The sequence below is a fragment of the Phacochoerus africanus genome, chromosome 5, assembly GCF_016906955.1.
Source record: "Phacochoerus africanus isolate WHEZ1 chromosome 5, ROS_Pafr_v1, whole genome shotgun sequence".
Classification (NCBI taxonomy): Eukaryota; Metazoa; Chordata; class Mammalia; order Artiodactyla; family Suidae; genus Phacochoerus; species Phacochoerus africanus.
The window spans coordinates 80,313,354-80,333,319 of NC_062548.1; positions in this window are offsets into that span (position 1 = coordinate 80,313,354).

The following is a 19,966-nucleotide window of genomic DNA, read 5'->3' on the forward strand; positions in this document are numbered from 1 at the left end:
TGAAACCCAGCCTGGTCTCCACTCACTATGTCATGAGCCCTCCTTGTACTGGGTATGTTGTTCCTCAGTAGAATATCTTGCCTAAGCCACCCATCCTGGGAGCTGCATCTGCCCAGAGGAGATGTTTCAAAATTTGTCAGGGCAGAGAGTTATGAGCCCACTAATCTCCATTTCCTCCTCCCAGACCCATTCATTGATTTTCTATTCCTTGCTCTGTGCCTCAAATGGTGGACTCTATAGAATGCATCTGAGGATTTCTTCTCTTCTCTTTTCCAGTGGGGTTTGGCCAACTAGAATTACTGTAGGAGATGAGAAAGGTGAGAGAAAAGAGAGGCCAGGGTACTTATTTTCTGCATCACCACCCTCCCTTGCACCATACTCCCTCCCTGCCCCCCATTGTTCTGACAGAGGCTGTGGCTGCTGGGCAGCCCCTGCCCTCGCCAGCTCCAGCTCTCAATGGGCTCTAGTAATGCTGTTCCCTGTCGTGTTCTTTCAGGCCTGGGGGGTAATAATGGCTTCCACTGTTGCCAGTCCCTGGGTGCCTCATCAACTCTTGTAGGTTCCCTTTCTCTGGACCACACCTCTGTAAATGGTCCTTTTATTCAACTCCGTTCAATTAAACCCTTTTGCCTCTGTCATCTCTTTCAGGCTGGGATGCTGACTGATACAGGGACGGTTTTCTAATCTGCACAGGTGGAGCACTTAGGCTAGCAGAGACCATGGGTGCAAATGGCACTTGGAAACTCAAAATAAATTATTTGCCATCACCTCTGTAAAAAGGTTGTAATTATCGTAATACTTACTTGATAGGGTTATTGTGACAATTAAATGAGACACATAGAATGGTTTTCAAAGTGCCTGGCACAAAATAAGTGCTCAATAAATGGTCTGTTTTTCTTAGCTTGTGATCCCTGGGAATCCCATGCAGCCTTCAGTGTTCACTCAGCTCTCCCTTTGTGCAGGAAGCATCTGCTGAGCGCTACAGTTCCCACAATGACTACCTTTCTCTGAATTTCCATCCTATTGATTGTCTAGGTAATTAATTTGGCTTCATATATTTTCACACACTTTTTTTTTAAACATCTCCTATGTGAAATGGCATAATTCAAGAGCATAGAGGAAAAACATTTATTGAATATACATGGCATGTCAAACACCTTCCATGTATTTTAAATTTCATAACAATTCCATATAGTAAATATTGTTATTCCAATAAAATGCCCAAGTCCCTTGGCCACTGAGTGGTAGGGAAGGGTTCAAACGTGTCTTTTGTTGTAAAACGTCACTACCTCTTCAGTCTATTAGAAGAGGTGACAGACACATAACCTAATTCAAGGTAGTTGAACACATGCATCTTATCATTAGGAAAACTGTGTGCTAGAGATGGACAGAGAAAATGGGCATTAAATCCCTGCTAGGTGTTTATCTAATACCATTAAAAGACAGGTGCTAAGCCCCGGGATATGGAAAGAAACACATTCTGTTGGGGGGGGAATCAGATTATTATAACTGAGCCAGATCTATGGAAATATAACTTTTAACAAAATCTGGGAAATAGTGCTACTATTTTGGAGAAAGTTTCCTGGAAGAAAGAGCATTTGAGGCTGTCTTAAAAGGTGCTTCCAGGTAGCTGGTTGAAGAAATAAGGACAATACTTTCAGAGAAGGTGTACAGCATGATCAAGGGCCCTACCTATACAGTGAAATATGCTGTCATCTGTGCATCTGTGTCTGACAGGTTGGTACTGCTGGTTACCTGAGGATGGAAACTATGCCTCCTTTCCAACCCTGCCCTGATACCTATTCAATTCAGGGCTGAGGACACACGTGGAGCGCAACAAAATCGTTTGTTTGATTGGATGAATGCCTTTCTCTCCTCTAGGAGATACAGAAGGAATAAGTGGTACCACAGTCTCTCTGACTTCAAGGCCAATGCAAAGTTGCTTCCAGACAGCAGGGTTGAAGTGTACAGCAAAAGACAGGCAATATTTTTAAGCAGCAGAGTGGTGGTGTGACTGGAAATGGAGTTCAGGTTGGTGCGTGGTGTACTGATGTTAGCACATTATTCCTCAGAGTCTGGCAGTCCTGGTGTCTCAAGTACCCCCAAAGCTAACTTCAACACATTCAGGAGACAGTTTCAACAGAACACATGAAGGACACGAAAGCTCACCCCCCTAATTTCAACAGGAGCAAACCAGAAACATGTGGGAAAGCATCACGTTTGGATGACATTTATAAATCTTCTCTCTCCACCCCAAACATATCTAGTCATCATAGCCTTTGTTTACTGGGAGTATTAATTAACCTCAGTCATCAGAAATTATCTTTAAATTGTACTTGAAAATTTCTTTGACTTTAAAGGGGATTTCTTTTTATAATTGTGCATGGTTCTTGTTTTTGATGTTTTAACAGATGAAAACCATCCATAGGAGATAATTCAGCAAGTTAGTTATCCCATCGCCAAGCAAAACTAAAGTTCACATCAGCTGTGAGAAGATAACTGAATTTACCTGAAAATGTCATTTTCAGAATGGCTTATATCATATATCAAAATGATTTTAAAATCTGAACCCAGACCCTGTGGGAACCCTTATCGGTGATATGCAGGTGATCTACAGTTCTGAGAATTGAAGCTGTTTGCTAATGTTGTTTATTTTTTAACTAAAGTCCTAAGTGTCTCATTCAAGTGGCAATAGGTGGTTAATCCTCTGTAAAAGTTCTTGGATGTATTCCTTGTAAATGCTAATTATTAAGAAGAAAATGTTATGGGGTTTCCTAGGAAATCAATACTTTATTATGCAATAATTGCATCTGCAAGTTTAATGTTCTCCATAAGCCCCAGCAAAATGAAAGAGGTCACTGGGTGAGAAGGTGCAAACAGTCCTTGCCTGACCTGGAGAATCTCTGAGAATTTGAGGCCTAGTAAAGTGCCGCGATGCCATTAAAATATTTTCACAAGTACAACATTTATTACGGAAACCAAATTGCAAGAACATCTGTCTGGATGACACTTTGGCCCAAAGTTGGAGCAAAACCTGGTAACAGTTATAATTGAAACTGTGGCTTCATTTTCTTCCCTAGATCTTTGATTTTTCCTTTGCCTCACAGAGGAATTTATTTCCCAAACCTACATCAGTTAACTTCTGTTTTCCGAAACCTTCCTGGGCAAAAATCCCAGCTCTTCCAGTTTTCTACCAAGAAGTTATAAAAGGCGGGAAGGCAGGGAAGAAGCCCTCAAGGAGATGGAAGGGAGCTCAAAATCACTCTTCCAAGAATTTCTGGGTCACTGTCTAATTGATACGCCTATTGGCAAGCCTCGGATTCAAGCCTCTTCTGACTTCACAGGCAGTTCTTATTCTGCACCCAGCCATGTGTGAAGACTCGAGGCACTGAACATGGAACCCAAGAAAAAACCCAGCCAGCTCCACTGAAACCACTCAGGCTGGAGAACTGTACCATAGCAAAATACCCCAAACAATTGTTTTTCCATTATGATCTTCAGCCTAGCATTTATTATCATTTTTTATTGCACACTTTTAAAGGCAATGGTCCATTTTACCTAGATCATTAATTTGCAAAAATCAAGAGATATGAGCAGAAACAGTGTTTTTATGGGCCATGCTACACCTCTATAAGACCCCAAAGGAAATGAGGTGTGGAAGAGCCCCTGGGACCACAAGCTCCATATTCTTCCAGAAATAGAAAAGATCAAGCACTTTCACAGGAATGATACAGCTGGGTGAATGGAGAGATGCACAAGTAATTGACAGCCTGAACAAATGAATGGAGAAGTAAGCCCTAAAGGGAAACTCTAGCCAGCAACAGGGTATAGCCGAAAGGCCCCTGGATGTGGAGTCTGGAGAGCTTGGGTCCTTTTATGCCCAGTCATGTGTAGCTATGTGACTGCTGTCAGTGAACTTCCTAGGTTCTACCTCATCTTTGCATCTGTAAAATGGTAATGGTATTTCATAGGATTGGCAGGCAACAAAGCCCCAAGAAGTCAGGTCATGGGCTTCAGAACCAGATTGCCACCCTTTAAATCTGAACTTCTCTGCCTTGCTTGCTCTACGACCTCAGAGCAAGCAAGGATCATATTCTCTCTACATTTCTGTTTCTTCATCTGTAGAATGGTAATAATGTACTAAACTAGGGATGGGGTAAGCATTAGATAAATTAATACATGCAAAGTGTCTAGCAGGGTATCTAGTACATAACAGCTACAGACTAGTATTTTTGTATATATAACAGTGCTACATAGATAAGCTTCGTTATTATCAAAATTAGGATAATAGAAATTGTGATTTTCAGTTGTAATCAAGAGAGTCCAGTTTAGCTGATTTAAGCAGAAAAGGATATTAGAGGGTATTAAGAAGATCACAGACTCTCCTGGATAACAGAGTCCCAGGCTTGTTCATTATATAGCCAGAACAAAATAAGAATAAGATTCAACTATATTCCCAACTGTTTCAGTGAAACACCACAGCCCATCTCTAGGTATTGACTACCCTTGAGGACTTGAATATAACAGCTTTGCCACTACTATCTGAGAAGATGTTTTCATACCAAGAAGATCCTATTTCTCTGTGCATAGCTTCCTCTTATTTTTCCAAGTCATAAACAACATGCCTCTAATTGGTGGAATGAATTTTTTGGATCCTAGCTACAAAGGAGTCTCACAAATTTAGTCTTTAGCTTTCCAGCCTGCACCACAGAGAAAAAACTAAGAAAGCTAAGAAAAATCTAAGAAAAGCTACAGGAAAGTTGGAATTAACCAACCTAAAATGTCTACCGCAAGAATTTTTAAGTAAAATATAGGTCTGCTAGTCACTTTTGATTAAATAAGGTAGGGGTGGAAGATCTTTGGTTTGTTTTTCAGAGCTTAGTTAGAAGTTTCCTAAGATAACTATTAATTACACTAACACTATTGTGTTTCCACTAAGCACAGCCAAGTGGAACTAAGCTAACAGTTGGTTCGCTACCTATGTGTGACTTTGGAGGAAAAGAGATTCCTTCTCTACCATCCTGTGTCCTGTATGGACCAATGAGAAGGTCCTTCTGCATCTTCACTCTCCAGAGGGGTGGACACAGACTAGCATGATTTGGAAGGGTCTGGGATGAGGCAAAGTGACTCTGGAACTTTAAATGTACTTTCAAAGTATAAGGATCTATGAAATGCTGGCTGCCTGAGGTTATATGAATTCAACACACCTGGGGTTTATAATTGACCATTAATGTAATTAACCCTATTTTGAATCAGCAGCATGGTATTTACCTACAAGGCCTATTTTAGAAATTGTCTGAATATGGATGGATATAGAGTCAGGAAACCTGGCTTCTAGTTTTCTTCTACTATTGCTGCATTGTGAACCTGTGAAATTACTTTGGTCCTCTGGGCCTCAGTTTCCTCCTCTAAACTCTGATCTTTAAATTTTTAAAGTTACAGTTTCTAAGCTTGATGTAAATATTTACATATTTAAATTTCTTATCAAAAGGCTAATTATTCTTTTTAAGTTTGACAATCATGTAAGTTCCACCTCAGAGTATAGAAAATAAAGGGTATACAATCATGCTCTCTGTTTTGTTTCATTTTACTTTTGAGGGCCTCACCTGTGGCACACGGAGGTTCTGAGACTAGGGGTTGAATCGAAGCTGCAGCTGCTGGCCTACACCACAACCAGAGCAACATGGGATCCGAGCCTTGTTTGCAAGCTATGCTGCAGTTTGTGGCAACACCAGATCCTTAACCTGCTGAGCGAGGCCAGGGTTCAAACCCACATCTCATGGATACTAGCTAGGTTCTTAACCTGCTGAGCCACAATCATGCTCTTTTAAAATTTATGAGGAGTTCTCTGGTGGCCTAGCAAGTTAAGGATCCAGCACTGTCACTATGTGGCTCATGTCGCTGCTCTGCCATGAGTTTGGTCACTGGCCCCAGAACTTCCACAGATGTGGCCAAAAAAATTAAATTTATAAAAATTATACTAATTATTGTCAATGCAAAAAATAAGTAAACTTGATCATATCCACTGTTGGTAAATTTATTTTCAGTAAGCAAATTAATTTCAGTCAGTGAATTTTATTGCACTGCTCCAGAAATAACTTTTGCTTGCTTCCCTGCAATCAAGCCAGTGGGTGACTGGCTACTTAAGTGTGGAAACTCCATCCTCCTTGTTTCCTATTTTATGTTGCATAAGTTCATATAATATACCCAACCACACATAAGGAAATCTATCAAAGCAAGAAAATCATTGAAAAGGTCTTGTTTTAGAGACTGCTGCACAACATTAAGGTTAGCTTCACTTATGTGCCTTCATCTTCAGAGGATATTTAGTTTTGCCAATAGAAAGTAAACCTTACCCAACTTCTTCAGTATATCAAATTCTACAAAAGTATCCATGATAGAGCAGTAAGAAAATAGTTCAGACGAAATTGTTGGCAAGGATAAAAAATTATAATTAACTGAAAATTGTGTAAATTTTTTCTGCCTATAAAGACCAAGAGTATCTACTGAAAAACTAATTGCTTCCAACAGAATTGAGCTAAATTAACTGCTTATAAAACAGTAGCCAAAACCAATAGATTTACAAATAGATTTCCAAAATATAAGCAATAATCAGCTGGAAAATAAAATGGGAAAAATGGGCCCACCCAAATAAGCACAAAAATATGTATTACCTACAAGTATATATGTAATAAGAAATACGTAAACCATGTTTAAAGAAAACTGCAGAGCTTGGCTGATAGAAGATATAGGAGACTTTGGACACTGGTGAAACAAACTATGTACTTGGGTAGAAAGTTTCAGTATCACAAAAATTGATAAACATATTGGAATTCAACTTAAAAATCTTAACAGTACTTTTTATGAGAAGAGAGGAGTGGCAGAAGTGTCCAAAATGCATGTGACCAAAAATACACGCAGCAGATAAAATATGTCTGTAGTCTAGCACAGGTGGAGACTAGACTGGCTTGAGTGATGTCTATGACACAGAGTTTGGGGCATTTAATGTCAATTACTTTTCTTTCTCTATGTCTTTTCTGTCCCACTTGCAAAAAGGAATTGCTATTATCATCATCACTGTATTCCACAGAACCCAATGAGATAACGTACATTAAAATATTCTGTTAAACTCTAAATGGAGACAAATATTAATTAATCGTTATCTTCCAAAATTAGATAAAGTAAATAAGGAACAGGACTCTGAGGTCATACAATACATGAATATTTAAGAGATACTCAAAAGAAAATTGACCAGCACATAACAAAGTGGGGAAAAAAAAAAAAAGAGCTGAGCTAGTTCAAGAGAAAAATGGGCTTTTAGAAAGTGATGAAGAGGTCTATCAATTGCATTCATCAGGCAAGTTTACAAATGGAGCTATCAGCATGGACGAAAAGACAGTAAAAAAACGCATTATTTTTTACTGAGCACTTTCTATGTGCTAAACACAACATAAGCATTACTTCACAAGTCTATTAAAACATTATTTATTATTCCCATTTTGGAGAAGGACTTACAGATAAAAAAATGGAGAGCTAGAATGAAAATCAGGCTGGTCCAACCACAAAATCCTCAACCAACTGCTTAACAACCACAATAAAGTACTTCTAACTAGAACTTTTATCTTTGCAAAATACATTCATGTTGGTTTCCTCATTTGAGCTAGTCAACAATTCTAAGTAGATGGACCGATCCTTATGCTAATTTTCTAGTTGAAAAACTGAGTCACTGAAAGATTAACCCAGAAAATTAACCTAGTTGCAAGTTAGAATCTCCAGTGGCCTAGCATGTGATCTTGGAGACTGTTCCACATGCAATTGAAAAGAATGTGTATTCTGCTGCTTTCAGATGGAATGTTCTCTCTATATAAATTAAGTCCATCTGACCTAATGTGTCATTTAAGGCCAGTGTTTTCTTATTGATTTTCTGCCTGGATGATCCATCCATTGCCCTAAGTGGGGTGTTATAAAGTCCCCTACTGTTATTGTGTTACTGTTGATTTCTCCTTTTACATCCCTTAATATCTGCCTTATATATGTAGGTGCTCTTATTTTTGTTGTATCTATTTTACAATTGCTATATCTTCTACTTGGATTGATTCTTGATCATTATTATGTAGAGTTCTTCTTTGTCTCTTGTAACAGTTTTTTATTTCAATGTCTATTTTGTTTGATATATTGTTACTCTGGCTTTTTAAAAAATTTCTATTTGCATGGAATACCTTTTGTCCACTTTTAGTCTCTGTGTGTCTCTAGATCTGAAGTGGGTCTCTGTAGGTAGCATATATATGGGTCTTGTTTCTATATCTATTTAGCCAGTACATGTCTTTGGGTTGGAGGGTTTAATCCATTTACATTTAAGGTAAGTATTGATATGTACATTCTTATTGCCATTTTCTTAATTGTTTTGGATTTGTCTTTGTAGGTCTTGATTTTCCCTTTCGTTTAAGATATCTGCTATTAATAGACCAATAATGGGTTAATATCCCACAAACACACAACACACACACAGCTCATATAAAAGAACATTAAAAAAACAAACAACCTGATTAAAAAATGGGCTGAAGAACTGAAAAGACTTTTTTCCAAGGAGGATATGCAGATGGCCAACAGGCACATAAAAGGATGTTCAACATCACTATACATCAGGGTAATGCAAATCAAAACCACAATGAGATATCACCTCACATTATCAGAATGGCTACCATCAAAAATACAAATAATAAATGATGATGAAAATGTGGAGAAAAAAGAACCCTCTATGCTGTTGGTGGGAATGTAGATCAGTGCAGCCACTGTGAAAAACATACGGAGGTTTCTCAAAAACTAAAAATACAATTATCATAGGACCCAGCAATTCCACTCTTGGCTATATATCTGGGGAAAAAAAAACAACTAACCAATTTGAAAAGATACTTGCACCCCAATGTTCAAGCAGCATTATTTACAACTTCCAAGGTATGGAAGCAACCTAAGATTCCATTAACAAATGAATGGATAAAGAGGATGTGGTACAGATATACAATGGAATACTACTCAGCCATAAAAAGGTTGAAATTTTGCCATTTGCAGCAATGGGGATGGACTTGGAGGGCATTATGCTAAGTGAAACAAGTCAGACAGAGAAAGACAAATACTATAGGATATCACTTAAATGTGGAATCTAAAAAATCCAACCAGTGAATAAAACAAAATAAGACACAGACTCACAGACACAGAGAACAAACTAGTGGTTACCAGTGGGGAGAGGGAAGGGAGAAGGCAAAATATAGAGGTAGACAGGGGAAAAAGGTTTATTATGTGATTACATGAAATCAAATGTATGAGAGTTTTGAAAACTGTAAAGCACTATAGAATTTAAAGCATCTTTCATTCAATAAAAAAGAATGAAACAATAACATTTTTTAATGAAATTAAAGAGTTTCCGGTAGAGCCCTGTAATACTACAGATTCCTAGTCCCTCCTCCAAAAGCTATTAAGTCAAAATATATAGGAATGGAGCCCTGGAGTCATCACTTTTCAAAAACTCACCCAGTTGATTCTCAGGAAGCTATACTAGCCATCTCTAGATCAGGGGTTCTCGAAGTGTGGGCTCCCCAGAAGGAGCCACATTGTTTGTCAGAAATGGAAGTTCTCAGGCCCTCCCCCCTAAATCTACCAAATCCAAATCTGAGAGGAATCCAGAGACCCAGTGTATACTCTGGTTTGAGAATCACTGGTCTAGATTAAAAGAGGTGACAGTGGTGAAGACAATGGATTCTCAACTCTTTCAATTTTAACTGAATCCCGTCTCTACCACTTCTGGCTGTGGGATCTTAAGCATCTGCCTACTGTCCCTGGCCTTGGTTTAAACTTGTAAAAAAGAGATGACAGTAGTTTCTCTTTCATGGTGTTATTATGGGGAATAAGTGTGTTAGAATTTGTAAAAAAAAAAAAAAAACTAATAATAGTGTCTTACACAGAGTAAGAGCTTAAATAAAAATTTATGTTCTTGCCCAGGATTAAAGCTATGAATGGAATGAAAAACAGTGGAAAGGAGGGTCAGGAAATGAAATCCTTGGAGAGAAGCAGCACTGGCAGTTTCTATCTAGAACATGAGGCCAATGACTCTGCTCACATGTTCTCAGTGACTGGGGGTTGAGGGGAAGAGTGTAAAGAACAACTGGAACAAGCAACCCACCTGGAGTCTGGGACAGGCCCTCACTTGCAGGAGTCCTCATGGTTCACTGAGAAGCACACAGACCTGTGTCTGCCCCCTGAGTCCTAGTTGTGTGACCTCAGGCAAGTCACTCAATCTGTCTCGGCTTCAGTTTCCCCACTCTGAACTAGTACTGATGATTTGAGTTTCTTCATGTAATTGCTGAGAACTGAGAAGAGTTCTTAGATGACATTATATATCTGAAGAGGCAATGGTCTTAGTCAAGTGCTCGGGATTATCATCATCGTGTCCTCTCCCTGACTAAGCTCTTTGGACACTGCACTGGCTCTTCCCCAACTCTTTCCACTCAGATGGTCCAGCATGACAAGAGGAAGACTGGTGGCTGAGAATTCCAGAATGTCACACTGGGAAGTCTGGTACCTTTCAATCCCAGAGCTGCAGAACACAGCCATCAACCTGGGCTGGACCAGGCCAGGGTGTTTACTCAGCTGTTTAACCAAGAATCTAGATAAACATATGGAACATTAAGATGCATTTCTTGGAGTCTTTATAACTGAGATAAGTTGTAATAACTGCCCAAAAGGGAAGCGTCAGTTATGAATCTCTATTTAGGAACCTTAAAAAATATCCACCCAAGTCCTGAGAGTGTGTATAGCTGAGATCCTCTTCCAACCTAGGGCTGGCTTGTGACTTTTCTGGGACACAAGAGGCGGAGCAAGGCCCAGGGAGACCAGCTGCTGCTACAGATATTTGCTTTCTCTGTAAAGATGTCACCAAGCACTCTTGCTTTCACCGGCCTCTGAAGCTGTGACACTTCCTCCAGCACACTGGCCGCCTCCTCTCTCGGGGAAACTGCAGATGCCTGTGCTCCTTCCCTTGTCTCCTGCATCTGGCCCTTCCAGCCACTGCTGGGCACCCGGCAGTTTGCTTTACCTGCACTCAACCATGGTTTCATCTTTCTGCTTGGGTGACTTCAGGCTCCAGAGAGCTTGAGAACAGTCACTTGTCACAAGAGATGCAGCTGGCTTCTTTGCACAAGCTCAGGCAGGAGAAGCACCTGCTGGCACTTTGCTTCAAGCTACTTGAGGGCCTCGCCTGTGCAGCCCACAGGCCTGTGAGTGGAAAGTCTCTTCTGTGCTCCACTGCAGGGCCTGCACCCATGGTGGGCTTCTCCAGGCAGCCCTTGACTGTGCAGAGACCATTATCACATTCTGGGAAGGGCAGGTCCCACTACAGGTTGGCAAACACCTGTCCACATGGGAAAAGCTTGTACCAGGCCTCAGTGGCCTCCTTCAGGGTCATTTCCTAGTTTCCCTTGACTGAGGGACCTCAACACTGACATCCCTGTTTACAGAGGAAGCCAGAGCCTCTGTAAACAGGAACCATCTGTCTGCTTTTTCTATCTGAATGAATGAAATTTACTGCCCTGTGGATTATCCAGGAATCCAGTCTCTAGACTGATTTACTGGACAGAAATCATTTTCAGTGACTGAAATGCCCACTAAATTTCTGTGCTCATGGAAACCCAGGAAGAGCTGACAGTCAGGATAGGCCCTGCCCAGCCTCTGCCTCCCTGTTCTACACGACCCCTTCATAGGCCACTTAACCCACACCTGTAGCCTCAGTTGCATGGAACGCAAAGGAACACCTCTGATCTTGGAAAAGCTGTATTTAAGCAGTTCTAACTCAGGACTCTAATGACCTCACATCACTTGTTTCTACTGTGGCTCCCAGCTTATGACCCTCTGTTGCCAAAGCTGGGTATTTTTCTTATTTCTGAGACCCAGAGCCTTCTGTGTGCTACATCAGGTGACTGAGCCTTTGCCTGAAGTCACAGGCTCTTTTGCTCCTGCCCACCACTGCTGGCTTCTCTTCTTCTTTTCAGTGAGGGTCTTATACTTGAACCTGAGTTCTCAGCTGGGCCCTAGTTGCTAAAAGACTTCCTTGGATTATGAGGCCTTCTCTACTTGACACTCTGCCACATTGGTCATAACCTGCTGCTGCCTTATTCTTCTGATGCCACCATCCTGGAGTTCCTAGCACTGGGTCCATTCTAGTGGGCAGGTAAAAGTTTAATCCTGACTTCTTGCAGGCTGCCCTATTTGACTGCAATTAAAAAAAAAATCCACCCCATCATAACACAGGACAATAGATTATAAGCTGGAGAAGTGTATGTACATCCTGAGCAATCATGGACAGCACTTCATTTTGAAGACATTTGCTATAGTACAATGTAGGCACTGAAGAGATGTCAGAGGAACAAACTGATAAATGGAGCTTTTCTGCCCATGAGAGACTGTGATCACTTAAGGAAGAAGGCTCAGACATTACCTTGGGTCCTGAAGAAATCCCTTAACTTGCATTACACAGAAGAGGGGAACTGGGATATGGACAGGAATTTTACTGCTCAGGCTGCTCAACAGCCTCCAATGGCAGGTGTCCTTAGGGACAGCCCACCTAACAAGAAGTGGGTTCAAGGACCCAGAGGTGAGGACAAAAGTACATGGAGATGGACAAATAACGACAAAACTCATCCCAACCTGATGACCTGATGGGCAGGGTTAGAGGGACAGGAAAGCAATTAACCAGAAAAATAATAGCTCAATCAGTCCCTAGCAGTGGCATCAGAAAGTTATTCCTTCGGTCGCTCTTGCTCTTTCTGTCTTGCTGCCAAATGATGGGAATAAGAGGTGAAGCAAAAGAAAGCAAGAAGGACAGTTTTGCTCTGTGTCCAGGAGGCTCCGCGGCCATGGGGAAGGCAGGTGTAGAGGACTCTAAGGTTGACAGAATACTAATTGCTAATCCCGGTAATAAGCAAAGAGAAGAGGATTCCAAGGGCTGCTCTACTTTCAGCTGTCACCTATGGAGACTGTTGGTAGCAGAAGGAAGGAAAGCTGGGTTCTTTCTGCTCTCTGGCCGGAGACATCTTTATCCAGTTATTCTGAATGAGCCACTGGGCAGGGGTTAGAAAGAGCTAAAGTGATGAGAGGTTGCTATCCCCTCCCTATTCACAGGCATGCCTAGGTCCTGAGAGGGTCCCCAGAGCATAGAGCTGCCAGATAAAACACAGGAGACCCAGTAAAAATGTGAATTTCAGATGAAGAATGCATTATTTTCAAGTATATGTTTCATGTAATATTTGGGACATACTTACACCTTAAAAAATTGTACTGTTGATCTAAAATTCAAATTTCACTGGGCACTCTGTATTTTTATTTGCTAAACCTGGAAAACTACCCACAAGGTGATGTCCACCCAGCCCCAGAGGTGTGTGATGAGGCAAGCAGCCCAGAAAAGAGGACTCAGGACTATGGCCGGGTGGGGGGGCAGGGGTGAAATCAGGAAAGTTCATTCTTTTGAGGTTACACACTTGATGAACTTGCTCTTACTTTCTTTGCATTATTCCAACCCTCTCCCTTCCTCACCCCCTAGTTCATTTCCCACATCCTTGACCACCTCTCCCTCAGGAAGAGGTACTACATGACTGCCCTTGGGATATGATACTGAATTGCAATTTTTCTCCAGTGATGTCACATGTGCGCATTTTGATAGGTCTCTCCCTTCTAGGTCTGCTTCCTTCCACATCCACCATGTTCCCCTCAACACACACACCCCACAGCTGAAGGGCCAGGCATGCTGTGAGGGTTATATTTTACATGCAGGAGGGTCCCAAGGTAAAAGAAGCTTGGAGAGCACCGAGTCTCGTTCCTTAAATTTGCCGACAGTGAGAAGCTGAGGCCGGAGAATGAAAGGGACTCACCCAGGAGCATGATGCTTATCAAAAAGAGAGGGAACCACACAAATTCTGACTTTCTGGCTTCATTGCAGAACCTTCTAGTATATCAGTGCCTTGCCCAATACTGAAGTAATAGAGGCATTCTCAGCAAATATTTTAAGGAACTAACGAATTCGTAAGTGAATAAGCTAATGAAGTCAATGATTTATGACTGATTTGCTAAGTGTATGGTAGCTCTATCCTAAGGGAGCTTCTTGGCCCCTGAAATGGTAAACGTAAGCAGTGAAGTCCAGCCATCTTTCCAGAAGAGATGTTCTGTGATCACAGGAAATACGTAACTTGAGAGCCTTTTCCTCCCATAGGACAAGGCTAGAGGTAAGTCTAGGCTGAGCTGAGTAGGAGCAAAAAGCAGGCTCCTGACTGGGCAAAGCCTATTCCAAATTGCTGCATGTATAACTATAGAAACACTAAGGAAAAAAATAATTTAAAATATTTTAGCTAGCCATATGATCTTTAACAAGGTAATACCTGCACACCCTTTGAGTTTCTCATTGTAAAAAAACATAACTAAAATAAAAATTACCAAGATAAAATAAGTATCACTTCACTCTGCCAGGTACTTTCTCCTATAGATACTCAGTAAGTGCCCACTGATTTTTTTATTTTCTTAAGAGTAACCTATCTTCTTAGCCAACAGCTCTTTCTTTTTTCTTTTTCTTTTTCTTTTTTGCTTTTTTAGGGCCACACCTGCAGCACATGGAGGTTCCCAGGCTAGGGGTCCAATCGGAGCTACAGCTGCCAGCCTACACCACAACCACAGCAACACTGGATCCGAGCTGTGTCTGTGACCTATATCACTCCTCACAGCAATGCTGGATTTTTAACCCACTGAGTGAGGCCCGGGATTTGAAACCGCAACCTCAAGGTTCCTAGTTGGAATCATTTCTGCTGCGCCACGATGGGAACTCCAGCCAACAGTTTTTTCAATAAGTACTTTTACTGTGTTTTAATGGGCCACCGAGTCTCAAAATTTGGTCCCCAGTAGAGGCAACAGGAATAGCATCTGAAAACATGTTAGAAATGAATATTCTTGGGCTTCAAGGCAGACTTGCTGGAGGCTGGACGTAGTAACCAGTGTTTTAACAAACCCATTTGGTGCTCTGATGCAAGCTCAAGTTTAAGAACCACTCTCCTTGGCTGATGTTTCCAACAGTATGGTCCATGTACTTCACATCAAAACACTCCTATTAAAATTACCAATTTCTAGATCCTACCCCAGACTTGCTTATCAGAACCTCTTGTGGGGAAATACGGGAGTCTTTTTTAACATGTCACCCAGGTGATTTTTATGGACTTAGATGTCAAGAACAACCTGAAGAACTGGTGTCAAAATAACAAGCGACGGCACTTCATCATTTGTGGAGGTCAGGTCAGAATTCCTGTTTCTTCTTCTTTGTTACCCTGGAGACTGGGCAGGGGGAACAGGTGCATAATCAATGCCAGCCAGCTCTAGAGGAGTGATCTCATGGCTGCATGGTACCCCGTAACCTTGGGAGGAATATATTTATCAGTGATTGATGGGAACGCACCTCACCACCCAATCTTCTCTCCTAATCTGGAATTGCTCAGACCCAATCATTTGTTCCTAGCGGCAGAGCTGAACTTGGTCTGATAGATGAGTGGTCTTTTAAAAATGTACATGCACACACTCAAAGCCAAAACAGTATCCTGGAAATGTTTTTCCTAGTTATCTAAGTCCACATTTTGTCTCACGAGAGACAGTCAAGGGAGGTCATAATATATGCCCTCAGTGTTAATACAACACAATTCACTCTTTTCGGATCCTGAAGATACATGTTGGGCAACAAGAAATTAGGCAAAAATTCTGGTCATTTTCTCCTACTTCAAGACTTAATTGTTGAAATACCTTCTTTTTTTCCCCCCTTCAAATTGGCCATCTTCTCGAGGGTGATGAAGTATGGTGATAACAACTCAGGTAAGGTACCTATCTACAAATTCCCTCAACACAAGGTCATAAATACTAATGTACTGTCAGGGAAAGTTTTTCCAGTGTCAATGTGATAAAGTCAGAAGTTTCTTAAGCCATTTTGTGAAGAAACCCTACCACATTAAAAAAAAAAAAAATTCCTTAGTATCCCTTGAAAAAATTTTATGGATATTTGAAGGAGATTTTTTTAGTCATTTCTCTTAAGTCTATAAGATCAATCACCATATCAATCCAGTTAAGAACAGATATAACTAAGGTAAAGTTTATTTATGATCAATAGACCCTCAACCATCCAGTACATGGTGATAAAAATTAAAAAGACAAGTTCTCCATTCCAAAGACAATAGTTTGCATCTATAAGCCCTAAATTCTCAATCCATCCCACTCCCTCCCCCTCCCCCTTGGCAACCACAGTATTCAGAATAGCCAAGATGTGGAAACAACCTAACTGTCCATCGACAGATAATTGGATTAAGAAGATGTGTTACATATACACAATGGAATACTACTTAGCCATAAAAAAGAACAAAATAATGCCATTTGCAGCAACATGGATGAAACTAGAGACTCTGATACTAAGTGAAGTAAGTCAGAAGGAGAAAGACAAATACCATATAATATCACTTATATCTGGAATCTAATATACGGCACAAATGAGCCTTTCCACAGAAAAGAAAATCATAGACATGGAGAACACACTTGCCTGCTGTATAGCACTGGGAACCTTATCTAGTCACTTATGATGGAGCATGATAATGTGAGAAAAAAGAATGTGTACATGCATGTGTGACTGGGTCACCTTGCCGTACAGTATAAAATTGACAGAACACTGTAAACAAGCTATAATGGAAAAAATAAAAATCATTATAAGATAAAAAAGTAAAAGATGTTCACAGACGATAAAAAAAAAACACAAGCTCTCTCAGTGGAAAAAAAAAAGCAAAACAAAATGAAAAAAAAAAAAAAAAACTACCATAGAGGTTACCTCATAGAAACATCATTATAGAGACATTTGTGAGACCCTGATTCCTACAAGAACAGAAAGGCCTTCTATATTGCTTTTTAAATAGCTCCCCTTTGGTAAATGACATTCTGAGTAGTGGGCAACCAGGCTTCAATACTCTCTTCCACTTGGGACCTATGTTCGTTTGACTCTCACCCTAGAAAGTAAAGTTATAAGAATAAGGGATTCAGGCTTCCCATAATGCACTTCTGAATTCATTCTCACTTGACATTCCAGGTACTGCCCCCCTACTGGCAAGAACACCAATCTGGAACTTACTTGCCTTTGGTGTTTAGCAGTCTGTGAAGTGGCTGCAGTTGGTACATAAAAACACAAGATGGAAACTACCACTCTAGGAAAGCCTCAAGGCTGCTGAGGTTCTCTGAAGTAAATCTGTCATGATTAGTACTTACCTTCCTCCAGGAATGAGAAATGACAGAAGCATGGGATTAGTAATAGCAGAGGTAGTGTAAGTTATCTTGATGGAACATTTATTGACTCATACTGATGCCAAGTCTAGAACACTGGTCATGTCACTTTACTTTCAGGACAATCCTTAAGGTAGATAATGACCCTTTATAGAGGAACAGAAAAGTCTCTAGGGAGTTAAGAAACCTGCTCATGGGAATTGAGCCCCAGTGCTCTGCTAACACTACTTTGATTCATTACACCTGTTATGGGCTGACTGTTAATATCTAGTCAAAATTCACTGTGAAGTCCTAGCCCCCAGTGTGATGATGTTTGGAGGCAGGGCCTTTAGTAGGTAACTAGGTTTAGATTATGTCATGAGGGTGGGACCTTCCTGATGGGATTAGTTTCCTATAAGAAGAAGAGAGAGTGCTCTCCAAAAGCAAACACAGAAGAAAGACCATGTGTGACCATGGGGTGAGAAGGTGGCTGTCTACAAGCCAGAAAGCAGACCCTCACTAGACACTGAATGAGCTAGTACTTCCATCTTGGACATCCTCGCCTCCAGAATTGTGAGAAATAAATGTCTGTTGTTAGCTTAAACTGGGGCTACCCAGTCTATGGCACTTTGATACAACAGCTTGAGCACATTAAGACATATCCCGCTTCCCTATAACATGATAAAGGATTTGTTATACTGCTTATCAAGTTTATTCTCTGTTGAATCCAAAATCAGAAGATTCACTCATTTGTTCACTGGACCTTTTGTGTTGCCTTAGTACCCTGCTTGGCTCAGGATGAGCCTGAAGTCACTCAGAGGCTCCCATCACCATTTGATGTCCACATCAATAACACTGCTGCTGCCAACTGCTGGTTTTGGGGTTTTCAAACATATTGTCTCAGTGAGTAAATACATCAAAGATCTCTTATTTAAGTATAAAACTTCAGGCATAAATACCACCTAGCAGCCACCAGGTATTCAAGTCCTTATGGCTAAGGCCAAAGAACAAGGCCTCTTCTTGCTCAGAGAAGAATAAATGCCAAGAACAAAGAGTTTCCCTAAGCACTATTTCTATAATCATTCTTTGCTACATCCAACCTAGTGAATTGTGATTAGTTCTGAAAGTTTTCCCCTATTTTCACCAATATCCTAAATGGTAAAGTTATCCAATGTAGACTTTATTTTTAAAATTTAAAAAAATTTTTTTTTGTTTGTTTGCCTTTTCTAGGGCCACACCCACAGCATATGGAAGTTCTCAGGATAGGGGTCTAATCGGAGCTGTAGCTGCTGGCCTATGCCAGAGCCACAGCAACATGGGATCCAAGCCACGTCTTCGATCTACACCACAGCTCACGGCAACGCCAGGTCCTTAACTCACTGAGCAAGGCCAGGGATCGAACCTGCAACCTTGTGGTTCCTAGTTGGATTCATTAACCACTGAGCCATGATGGGAATTCTGAACGTAGACTTGTTTTAATGAAAGTAACAAGGTTAAGTCATGTGAATTTTAAATGAAAATTACCTGTTAAACTCATGCTGCCCTGAAACTTTTTTTTATAATTGATTTACAGTGCTGTGTCAATTTCTGCTGTACAGCATAGTGACCTAGTCGTATATGTATGTGCGTTTTATTCCAAAGATTGGATATAGTTCCCTCTGCTATTTAGTAGGACTTCATTGCCTATCCATTCTAAATGTAATAGTTTTCATCTACCAATCCAACCTCCATATCCATCCCATTCCTTACTGCCTCCCTCTTGGCAACCACAAATCTGTTCTCTATGTCTATGAGTCAGTTTCTGTTTTGTAGATAGGTTCATTTGTGCCATATTTTAAATTACACATATGAGTAATATCATATGGTATTGGTCTTTCTCTAACATTTCATTTAGTATGAGAATCTCTAGTTGCATCCAAGTTGCTGCAAATGGTATTACTTCATTATTTTTTATGGCTGAGTAGTATTCCACTGTACATATGTACCCTGTTTTCTGAATCTATTCATCTGTTGATGGACATTTATGTTGTTTCCATGTCTTAGCCATTGTGAATAGTGTCAAACACTATTAGTGTTTACCCCAATAGTGAACATATAGGGTGCATGTATCTTTTTGAATTATAGTTTTGTCTGGATATATGGCCAGGAGTTGGATGGCTGGATCATATGATAGTTCTGTATTTAGTTTTCTGAGGAACCTCCATACTGTTTTCCTTAGTGGTTGTACCAATTTACACTTCCATCAAAGGTGAAGAAGGGTTCCCTTTTCTCCACATCCTTTCTAGCATTTATTATTGGTAGACTTGTTAATGATGGCCATTCTGACCAGTGTGAGGTAGTACCTCACTGTAGTTTTGATTTTCATTTCTTTAATAGTGATGTTGAGCATCTTTTCATGTGCCTACTGGCCATCCATATTTATTCTTTGGAGAGATGTCTATTTGGGTCTTCTGCCAATTTTTCTGTTGGGTTGTTTGTTTTTTTATTGTTGCATTGTATGTTTGTATATTTTGGAGATTAAGTCCAAAGGCAACCCTTGTCAGTTGCATCATTTGCAAAGATTTTCTTCCATTCTGTGGGTTTCCTTTCATTAATGGTTTCCTTTGCTGTCCAAAAGCTTTTGAGTTTAATTAGGTTCCACTGGTTTATTTTTGTT